General features: G+C 34.7%; 1 long non-coding RNA gene across 2 annotated transcripts in view; it reads right to left on the bottom strand.

Moving 5' to 3' along the window:
• Positions 1-11,508, bottom strand: part of LOC123615048 (uncharacterized) — a 52,662-nt gene extending 41,154 nt beyond the window's left edge. For both annotated transcript variants that reach the window (XR_012506663.1, XR_012506662.1), the window contains exon 1: positions 11,339-11,508. This is a non-coding gene — a long non-coding RNA (uncharacterized LOC123615048). The remainder of the gene's footprint in view (positions 1-11,338) is intronic.
• Between the last annotated feature and the right edge of the window lie 599 nt (positions 11,509-12,107).

Raw genomic sequence — 12,107 nt, 5'->3', positions numbered from 1 at the left:
AGATTCAGGGAAGAGGCAGTAAGATGAAACTGAAATATTTGTAAGATTAAAAGCCACTACTTAGCCTGGCATAGTGTGGAACTATTGTAGTGAATAGAAACTGAAAGTACTGAAGCTAGTAATTTCGGTTAGAAAATAACATGGCACAATGGATGGTTTGGGAAGATTAGCTTTTTTTCTGTCACTCTTTGACATTAATGTGTTGCCTTGATTTTTTTTTTTTTCTCCTTCTTAAGTTTCTTCAGGTCAGTGAAACTCCTCCCATTCTCAGAAAATCATCTTGTTTTAGGATAACTTCAGTCCTGTAGAAAATTGTGACACTGAAATTTTAAAATTTTATTTGCTTTTGTATTTTATGTCTATATTTTCCCTTATGAAAAAAGGAAAGGAAATGATTTCTTGTATAAATAACACATTATAAAAATTGGGTAATGTATAGAGTTATAAAAGAGAAAACACCCATAACATATAGATGGATAGCTATTGTTAAACTTTAAAAAAAAATTATTTTTCTAGGGATAATCCGATAGTTCCAATTTCCTTTCTTTCTTTCATTTTTCTTTGTAGTACTTACCACTGCCTAATAAAAATGCTTATTTTTTGGTTTATTCTTTGTCATCTTATAGAATGCATCAAAACAATGTAAATTCACCTATGTTTTCCTCCTAATTTCAAGATTTTATTTTTTATCTTAATTTTTAAATCCACTTATGGATTAAATGAAATTTGAAATAAATTATGTGATTGATTTCAATATTTCTTTTTAAAAGTCTTCCTCAGCTGTTCCAACACCATTTGATGATTATTGCCTTGGAATGCCACTGTGTTCATAACCTGAATATCCCTATTCTACTTAGCTGTGTTTCTTATTTTATATTCATTTAATTACTCAATGAGTCATTCATCCAACAAATACTTACTAGATATTGCTACGTACTAGGCACTGTACTAGTTGAATGGTATTGGGACAGCTAGTTCCATTCCCAGTTAACTCACAGTCCTTTTTAAAACTATACTTAGTCCAGTCTAGCTTAGTCTAATGAATCAGATTCTTTTTAAGTTCTTGCCTGTGATTTATGTAGTGCAGTTGGAGATGAATGTGGTAATGGAATCCAAGGGGGTAGACAAAGGGCAACATGGAGAGAACCCAAGAAGGGAAGAGTGAAAATTTTGATATGGGGCAAAGGCAAAAAAAATTATTTGCCTCTGACTTTAAAGCCTTAAATCACCCTAAAAAGAAAAATCTACATTCAGATTCTGTGTAAGAGATAGAATTACCTTAAGTGACATATTTTTGTAAAAAATTTACTCTTTCAAAATTCATTCATTCACTTATTTGGGGGGAAAGTGAGAGAAATATAGAACAAATTTTAGTATAATAAAAATTAAGTTAATTAAAGAGAAATTTCTGGATTTCTGGATCTTACTAATTTGTCATTTAAAAAGTAATAGATATAGCACTATGGATGCAGTAACAGAAACATGCAAAGGGAAGTTTCATCAAAACCCAAAGAGAGACTGGACAGGTTTTTGAGAAGAGGGCAAGTGAACTTGAACTGAGTTTTCAAATTTGAATATGAATTCTTCAGAAAGGGAAGTGGAGAATGGTCATGTGAGTTCAAAGATTTCTAGGCTGAGATATAAAGGATGAATTTCGGGAAAGAAAAGAACTTGAGCAAAAGTTAAGGAAAAAAAACACAAAAAAACAAAAACACGTGTTGCTTGAAGAAAGGCCAATTGCTTGATACATCTGAATAGTCCTGTTGTGTAAGTGGTGGGGAGAGGAGGCTAAAAAATGCTGGCTTGAGCCATTTCTTAGAAGACTATGTGTGGAAGACTGTTGGCTACATGTACAGTATCCATTGCCACCTATTTTCCTTACAAATGGGACCCTAATTTTTTCACAGCAGTGATATACCCAAGAAAATGTATGTTTCCAAGACTTCTGGGGGTGGCCAGATTACACAATTTTCCATGTATTTTATTTAGTTGAATACTTATTTATTGGTATCTGCTCTAAGCCAGGCACTGTTCTAGGCACTGGAGATACAGCAATAGAAAACAAACAAATAAATGAAACAGAGCAATCTCTAATCTGGATGAGCTTAATTCTAAAGGGAAAAGGGGGAGCATTGAACACAACTCCTCCACCCTGCCCCAAAAGGAAAATATGCAGTACGTTACGTGAGTACTATGAGGAGAAAACAAGTAAGAAGATTGTTTTACTTTTAAGTAGTATGGTCATATAGAGCCCCATTATTGGAGCAAAAAATTAGAGATAAGGAAGCACTTCTTGTTGATTTTTGGGAAGAGAGAATTCAAGGCAGAAGGAGCAGGAATTCCTGATACCTGGGTCAGCAATGTGCCTAGTGTGTTCAAGGAAAATCAAGAATAGTAGGAAAGTAGGGGAGAGTATAGCTCAGGGGTAGAGTGCATGCTTAGCAAGCCAGAGGTCTTGGGTTCAATCCTGGGTACAATCCTGGGTACTTCTACTAAAAACAATAAGTAAATAAATAAGCCTAATTTCCTCCCCCTCCAAAAGATAAAGACAATTATGAGAGTTTGTCCTTAACTAGGGATAGGATGTTATGACTATTAATTGAGAAACCCAGATGGGAAAGATTTCTGAGAAACAGGGTTTTGCTGTTGTTGTTCTGTTTTTCTTATTTGTTTTTCTAAGGTGTAGACATCAGGGACTTGGCTGGGACTCGTAAAATTTGAGAGGCCTATTAACATAGAGCTATCGAAGTGACTCTTGGATTTAGGCAGGGGAGAAATCTTGACTGGAGATACTTATTTGGGTCCTGTCAGCATAAAGACAGTTTTAAAGCACTGAGACATCAAAAGGTCATGAAAAGGATATGGATAGAGAGGAGAAAAGAAGGGAGTCCCGGGGCTTTCTCTTGTAAAGAGTTTGAGTTGTGAAGGGAATTAGCAAAGGGGATTTAGAAGGAGCAGTGAGTGAGGTACGAAGAAAACCAAGAGGGTAGAATGCTCTGGATGTCAAGAAAATTTCAGAAAGGATAGAGTCAAAGGGGCTGTAAACCTGAGATTTTTAAAAACTCAGATGGAGAAATGACAGCATGTTTATTTGCTGACTGGAAATAATAAGAGACAGAGTGCAATACTCTTTGGTGGATGAAATAGGCTGAGATCTTGTATACAAGAGAAAGTTTTGGAAAAATATCCAGTCTTGAAGCTGATAGGTGAGAAGGTGTGGTGATGGAAGCTTCTCAAAATTTTTTATGGCTTGCTTCAGGTTTCTCTGGGAAATATGAGCTGAATGTGCTGATGTGCATATATGGAAATACGGAGGCTTTGGTAGAGGAGAACGTATGAACTGGTAGTTGTTGGACAGTGGGGAAATGAATGAACTCGAAAAGATGGCGGGGAAGCAGGAAGGAAGGCTCCCTTCCACTCTTTCCTGCATGGATTAAGGATGCAGTGATGAAGGCACAGTAGCAATCTTGCAATCATAGCAGAAGTATTGTGAGGACAAAAGTTTCATGTAAGTAAATGAAAAAAACCTTTAATCTGTTCTGTAATTTTGGAGCATTCTACCTTTCTTTCACTTACTTCTAGACTTCATGGCATATGAGAAAAATAAAATGTCTGTTTGGTTAATCCTGGGTAGTTAAGTCTCTGCATATGTGCTCCTGAAATCTGTCCTACCGCAAGCATGGACTTACTTGTTAGATGAAGGAAGTCACTGAAGTTTTTGAATGGTATGACAGTTGGATTTTCCCCAAATATTATTACCTCTGTTCCTTGATAACACTGGTTTGGCTTAGAGTCAAAAGCATCATATAGAGTCTACTGATGCTTGTGCCAAGAAGGAAAGTCTTTCAATCAAAACTCATTGAAATATGGTGTTAATAGGTTTTTTTTTTTTTCCTGTTGTGAAAAATTATTAGATGAATACAGTGGTGTTAAAGATACCTGAGAATAAATTGCTGTAGGTCTTCAAATTTATAAAAGTAGACTTTAGTTTCCCATTGTGGATTTTGGATACCATGTCAATGTTCCCATGTAGACAACAGTCAGAATGAAGAATGGGCTTCAAAATATCACACAAGTTCTATTTTATCATTGAAAATCCTATGTTTATTTGGGGTTGGTCAATATATAAGTCCTCTGTATAATCATTTCTTGTTAAATAACAAAAACAGATTTTAAAAATGAGGATTATTTTGGCACTATGTATAAGTTAGCAAGTAATAATCTCTTCATTAACTTTATTAAAATTCTGTCAGATATTCTTCAACTGAGGCTAACGTCTGCACAGATATGTGTGATGGTATTCTGGGGGGTACCTAGAGAGTCAATTTATTTCATGGCAGTACATTAAAAATGCTTTTCTTTTTAGAATAACTACCAATTTATTAAGTGATAATGTGCTAATTCTCATAATTTTGAAGATGCATGAAAATGACTAAATAATTGAGCTTTCTAAAGCTAAATCCATAGATGACTCTCTTATTTCATTAATTTGTTCACTTATATATTTTGATTTCTTTCTTTGTGCCAGGGATTGGGCTAGGTGAAGAGAAAAAAGCAGCAGACAAGAAAGACAGACCTTGTCAACAGAGAGCAAACCTATTTTTATGTAAGAAAGGAAGAGAACTAAGTTTAATGAACACTTACTAAGTGCCAGTCACTGTGGACCATATATTCTGATACATATTTTATTGACATATATTATGTCAATAATAATTGACATATGTTTTTCATACTCACTGCCCTCCAGTCTCATTGCTTAGTGCAGGGCCATGCAACTGGGGTCTTTCTAGTTAAAAGTAGTTGAAGGGATTTAGAAATGAACATAAAATAGGAGCCTTTTGTTGAAAAGTCAACAATGCACTATAGCACTATATTTGAAATATATTCATGTAACCTGAATACTGTAGCACCTAGAAGTTTCGGTATAATGAAACTTTATTCTAGATTTTGCTGTTAGCTATTATGCAAAGAACATTTTAGAAATTATTGCCGTTAAGAGAAAACTGGATGTAAGATTTAAATGGCAATGAGTTCTTTAAACTTCAATGTCTTCATAATTTTTACAGGATAAATAATTTTTTTTTTTTAAATTTAGAGGTTGATTACTTAGTTTCTGGATTATTCTGGCTTCATTAATGTCATTTTCTTTAACTTTCCTTTGCTTGATTTACAGAAGTTTCTATTTCCTACCACTTTTTCTTCAGAAAGTCCTTCAAAAGTTTGATGAAGAAGGCAGTTGAAATTAATGATTTAATGAGGTATTTTGTTGATACCATCTTCCAAGTACCCAAATAATACCTATATGGAAGCTTGCTGTAGTTGCATAGGTTGTTGTTGTTGTTTTGGTCTTTTACTGAATCTCCTGGCTTTTGCATTGCTGTTTCTGCTTTAGATGGTGTATTATGTCATGTGCATACTACGAAGGAAATCTGCTTACGGGGTAATACAAACCTTCATAGTGTAGGAAGATGGATGATTTTGTTCTCTCACCTTTCTTTTTCCGTAACTTCAATTTTTTAACTTATTAGAATAGTATTAATTTTATTAACAAAAATTATATGATTAAATTTTTAAAATGACTCTTAGACAGAAATAATTAATGTCTACCTCTTTAATCCTTTGCTAAACCCACCTGGGCAATAAGCATACATTTCAGGCAATATCAGAGATTTTAAAAACAGTATCAGCATACCAGTTTAGTTATTATATCACTGAATTAACCACTATTTTGATGCTCAGTAGCTTTGACCTTTGTGGTCTCACAGTTAAGTGACCCGGAGAATGGTTTTTCCTTCATGAAAGTCCATGACTTCAACTACAGAGGAAATGACATTTTCTAAACTAGACAGATGCTTGCCGAAAAAATATTTCCTAACCACTTGTCAGGTGGAGTGATGTGGGGGAAAACACCCAAAACACCAAAGAAGAGTAGGTGATAGAGGATATCATTTGCACATGAATAGGTCAGAATTTCCATCAAAGCTTAGAAACCTGAGTGTTTTCCATGACACAGGAGTTCTTAAACAAGATCTTTATTTTCATTTAACAACCCATTGCTGACTTTCTTACATGAAAGACACGACTTTACTAAAGAGGTAAAGTTCTCTGAAGAATTTTGAATTTGTTTCCATTTACTTTTTTGTAAAATAATTTGAAAAATGTATTAAAATCCTGGAGTTTTATGGATTTATTGTTTAAAAGAAAATGTGTATCAATAAATGCAGCAGTTAAAATTGTAGTGTGTCTTTAGTAAGATACATTTATCATTGGTAAGTTAATGTCATGAATTAGTAATTAATACTAAAATTTGTATTGAGGTCACTGATAATGTTTCTATGAGTATATGGAATTCTGTATAGATTTTGTAGTTTGAAAATAATATTATCTATTATTTTCTAAATAACTAGGTACATATGTGTACATATATATTTTCATATTTTTTATAATAGAATAAATAGGGACCCTTTTTTGAGAGCGTCCCGAGAATTATTTTAAGGCAAAATTTGCTTTGTAAGAAACGTGGAATAAATTTAGTCTATAATGACATGGAAATTTGGGATAGATGACTATTTTTTTAAATTAGTAAGTGGCATATAATATTCTGCATGTTGATTTCTTGGTCTATAAAATGGGCCTTGACAAGGAGGAGGGCTGGAGAGGGAACTGAATAATAGTACTTGAGTCTATTGTGTATTTTTTACAGGCTTATACATTTCTGAGGGATAGTTTTAACTGAGCATGAATTTATCCTTTTTTTCATAGTTCTCTTGGTTTACAAATTGGTTATCTGACAGCTTCTTGCTCTCATGAAATACACATTTTCCTTTCCAAATGGAAAGGCAGAGAGCTTGTTTTATTGATATAATTAAGATTGTTATTACTAAAATAAAAAACAAATTTTAAAGCATTGCCTATATAATGTTCTAATAATTGGTAAATTTATAATTAAATGAAATTTAAACAAGCAGAGTAATTGATAAACATGATCTTTTTAAACAGCCATTTGTACTATATTGTTAAAGAGGTAGGATACTCTAAAAAAGGTTTGTATTTTCTCTTTGTCTTTGTTTTCTTTTGTAAAATAACTTGATAAAATGTATTCCTAGAGTTTGCAGTGGGGAGTGTATTTATTATTCAAAAGAAAACCTGTGTCAATAGATGCAGCAATTAAAAATCTTCAAGTGTTGTAAAAAAATAATAAAAGAAGCCAAAATTACTAGAATCAATTTAGTAAATTAAAACTTTAGTCTAATAAGTGGGTCATATATTCCAGGGACTGCTTTGGCTGGTTTTTCTAATAGTGTTTTTCTAATAATGTCCAGACATAGAATCCAAAGATTCAAGGTGGACATGATCCTGGTGAGAGAATATTATTTGTTTCCCATGATCCAGTGCTTGAATAAAATGAATGAGAGAGAATATAGAAAAGGGAGAACCAGAAAAGGGGGGAGAATACTATGAATGAGTAAAGAAAAAAGATAAAGTTGGAATTTTATGGAAGAAGCAATTACATGGGTACACATAGTTATCATTAAACATCTAGAATTTAGTAAAATATTGTTTTGAAAATGCTTAACATTCAGAGATGATGATTCACTTACCTAAATTTATAATAATGGTCAAAATATGCTTTATTAAATATTTACCAATGCAGGGAAATGTGTTTTACAGAAGGCATTGTATAAAATCTGGTGCAGTCATCTGAGAGGTCATAATTTGGGACTAGCAATGTCATTAGAAAAAATGAATAATTATAGCTTAAACACAGAGTAGTGACAGAGCAGTCAGTTATTAGAATTAAGAACTATAGGCATTTTGTTGGTGCAAAACCGTATAGAATTTTGATGAAGACTGTGGACTCAGTCAGATTGGTTACTCTTCAAATACAGGCCTCAGCACTTACAAGCTGTGTAATATTGCACAACTCTCTGGACCTCACTTCCTCATCTGAAAAGAAAGGATGATAGTAGTAGGACCCAAACTCACTGCATTTTTAAGAGGATTAAACTGTATGCATGTGTGTAGTCTTATATGAATATGTGATTGTATGATTGTGTTATTGTGATGTATGTAATTGTGTATGTGATTATGTATAAGTAAGTGCTTGCATGTCTGATGTGATTGTGGACTGAATGTAATTGTGTATGTGAAGGTGTGCACATGGTTATGTGTACATGTATATATATGCATATGTAATTGCATATGTATGTGATTGTGTTCATATATACATGCATATATGACTTGAAGTGTATGTGAAGTTCTTGGAGTGCTTGACACATAGTAGGTCCTCCATGGAAGTAAATTACAGCTGTAAATGATAATTACACTGAAAGGGAGGGAAGAAAAGGCAGAAGGACAGGGGACAGGTTGAAAACATTGTAAATACAGAATGAGTGGGGTGAAATTAGCATCCTTTGGTTTGTGTTTAGAAGGATGAAGACTAGTTAGGATGATTAATGGTGAGGGATTGATTTATAGCTGCAGAAAAGAAGACAGAGGGGCACAAGGTAACACCTCAGAGGGAGGTGATTGCTAGTCTCAGATGTAAGTGGTTCATAAATCAGTGAATGAGAAATTTATTTATATTGCTCTATAGAGTTTCCTTGATTTGATTCTAGGTCCTCTACTCTGAATTTCCTAACGTAATTTTTAAAGGGTAGAGTTTTTCTCCATTCTGCTAATGTATCTCTATGGGTATATATACATGTTCCAAAAACATGTAGGTTATATGGTCTTAGGGAGAAGTTTCTGAAATTTTTCAGCAGTGTGTTAGAGGTTTGTTGTTGTTATTGTTTCCTTCTGTCACATTAAAATTTAGCTTATTTTAGGATTAAGATACTGTGAGCTTATTCTGCTGGCTTGTGAGCTTTAGAGTTAACCTTGGACAGTATTTATTAAATGTTTGCACAAGAAGAATTGATGTCACTAGGAGGATGGTAAATATACAAGTTAAATATACCAAGGGTGACACATGGTTGATGACTATCTTCTGTTTGCTGCTAACTTTGAGTATTAAATATCATCTAGATTCCAGATGCAGAAGCATATTCTGTCAACATGTAAAAATGCATTTCATTTTGCTTTTATTACACGAATTTCTCTTATTCTGTTCTAGTGCAAATTATAGAATATAGAGTAAATTCTCTCTTCCACAAAAAACTTATAAAAGGGTTCAAGTACATTCAATAGGTCTATCGACAAAACAATTACTGAGGAAAAAGTTATAACAATGATAAACTTATATTTACTAGATTTTTAAATGTTCAAAACATTATAGTCATTGACCAACTAGCTCATGTATTAATCTCTCATAGGTAGAATTATTTGCTTAATCTTTCAGTTGGAAGGAAAGAGTTGTGATTATTTAAACATCTTTTTTTAATATTCTATTTTATTTTAATTTTGGGGGGTAGGTAACTAGGTTTGTTTATTTTTAAATTTTTTTAGGAGATACTGGGGATTGAACCCAGGACCTCGTGCATGCTAAGCATGTGCTCTGCCACTTAAGCTATACCAACCCCCCTAAACATCTTTATTCTGAAGAACACAGACTATTTCTGAAAGTTACCTGAGCTCCATATCATTTTCATGAAATCTGGCAAATGGGAATCATTAATATTTTCATGTTACAGCTAGAGAACAGCAGTAAATTTGAGGAAGAGTGACTTACTCAAGGTTATACACACAGGGAATTGGTGGGAGAATTGGTGATTTGGGTTGGCAAGGTCAGTGACTATAAGAGTTGAAAAGACATTTTGTTTGAGGAGGTCACTGAGTGAAAAGCATTCATTCAGATATGATTACTGTAGCTTGTACCAAATTCTACTTTTATATTCCTTTATAATTTTTCCCAAACATGGAAAAATATTGCCTAGAGATTTCAGAACTATCTAACTCTGTTTAATAGAATTTTCTCCATTTTAATCTCCATACTCCCTGGAAAACATACTCCCTAGCATTTTCTAGAGATGCTAGAATGAAAGTCAAATTCTAATTCGTTAATTTCAAAGGCACCAATGTGTGTCCTCTGAAATATTTAAGGAACATATATTTGCTTCTCCTATTTTAGACACAGTCAACTTCTAACCACCCTTACAATTGAGACTTTTCTAAAGAAGTGTTTCTTACATTGCTTTACTTCATCTGTCCAGAGGTTGGAAGTTCATGCTGATATGCATAAAATGAATCAAGGATAATTCAGTATATAAATCATGTGTTACCATTGTCTGTCATGGTAATTTCCTTAGAATCTCATCATCAATGTCAGGAAGTAGTAACTGAGCACTGAACATCAGACTCCAGAAGTTTAAAGAGCAGGAGAGGCAGCGCTTCCCGTGAGCAGGCTTACAGTTCACTTAGAGAATGAGAAGGTGTATTTGAAAATGTAGCTCACATAATGGGATAGGATGTGCTAAGTACTAAATAAGTGGTAAAGCCTGTGAAGGCCACTAGAATTTAATAGTGAGAGGTTAAAATAAATTGAGGTAATTAGGGGAAAGTTTCATAAAAACTTTAGAAATAAGTTGTTAAAGGAGACGTATGACATAGAGCAAAACTGACAAATAGATTTCAATTTGAGTGAGAATTCCATTTATTAGATAATGGCTTCCCAGATCACTGTTAAAGATTATGAGACCAATCCAATCAATATATCAAAATATTACTTTTATTGAAAGGAAAATTGATTTGCAGAGTATATCTCTTATTTGAGGCCAAAAGGAAGGGCCAGGGCACAACCATTGAAGGCATGACAGAGCAACTGAAGACAGGACAAACTGATTAGAACCAAGAAGGCAGAAGATTCGACTTCCAGTAGACCTTGAGTTTCATGGCACACCCACAGGTGCTGTGACAATTCCTAGGCTGACCATTAAAAGTTCCAAAAAGTGGGTGGGAGCCCAATTCCTGGAAATCCCCGCCCCTTCCCCAACATAGTTAGAATAATCCTCCTGCTTGTTAGCATATGAAATTACCGAGCCCATAAAAACTAACAACTCTTGCACCTTGTGGTCTTTCTGTCTCTTGCTTCTAAGACAGCTCGCACTCTGTCTCTGGAGTGCGTATCCACTCTTACTTTAAACTAAACACCCCCACACCTCTCGGTCTCTCTCCCTCTTGCCTTTTGAGATGGCCCGCGTTCTGCCTGTGGAGTGTGTTATCTCCTAAGTCACTTTCTCTTTTGAGTGAGACGGACCCCACTCTGCCTAGAGAGTGTGTATCTCCCTAAGTAAACTTGCTTTCCCATGCCCCACTTTTGAAGTTTTTCCTATGCGAGGCAAGAACCTGTTCTCCAGCAACACTATGATTTTTCTCTTAAAAAATAAACCTTGAGACTTGCCTGTAGAGAGATGTGAGTGGACAGAACAGATCCTTTTCTAGCCAGTTGCTTGTAGAGCCTCAGGATACTTCACAACCAATTGAGATGGGGTAAAGAAATTCAGAGAAACAAGAGCAGACAAAGACTTCTACTTTCAATCTGGTAAACAGGGCAAGAACAGGGAAAGAGTGTGTTCCCTTCACAAGCAGTGAATTCCAGAGGGAGGGCAAGAGTCCACAGGCCTGGCCACGCATGAGCAGTGCCCTTCCACACAGCCTCACTAAGCCATTTCTTTGTTATGGGAAGAAGTACACAAAGGGGTTGGGAAAAACGACCAAATTTCTTCCTATTATTCTCAAGATGGTATATATAAAGATGGAAAATTTCCAGCATTTTTCATGCTGTTTCATCAGCCTAGGTAAGAATTTAGAAAGAGGAATGAATTCCACTATGTCTGCCATGGGCATGAGGTGAAGGGTTGGTGGCATATCTGCGGAATATTTTTTATCCCTAAAGATGACCATGAAGACATTGTAGTCAGAGATGATGGTGAGAGAGGAAGGCGTGGAGGCAGGTGTAGGTGATTTGACCCAGATGTAATAGTAACTGTTTGGCTTTGATTATGAGGCCAGGACTGGGGGATGCTAGAGGATACTTAGATATGTTTTTATAATTTTCATCCCTCTCACAAAGGACTCACAACCTTTCTTATTCTTTGTTCTCATCTTTCTTTCGCATCGTGGAAAACACCAGCGATTGGACGCTTCTAGTTTTGTCAGGCAGAAGAGGC

Source organism: Camelus bactrianus, chromosome 1 (assembly GCF_048773025.1).
Source record: "Camelus bactrianus isolate YW-2024 breed Bactrian camel chromosome 1, ASM4877302v1, whole genome shotgun sequence".
Classification (NCBI taxonomy): Eukaryota; Metazoa; Chordata; class Mammalia; order Artiodactyla; family Camelidae; genus Camelus; species Camelus bactrianus.
This window is presented reverse-complemented; position numbering and strand designations above follow the sequence as displayed.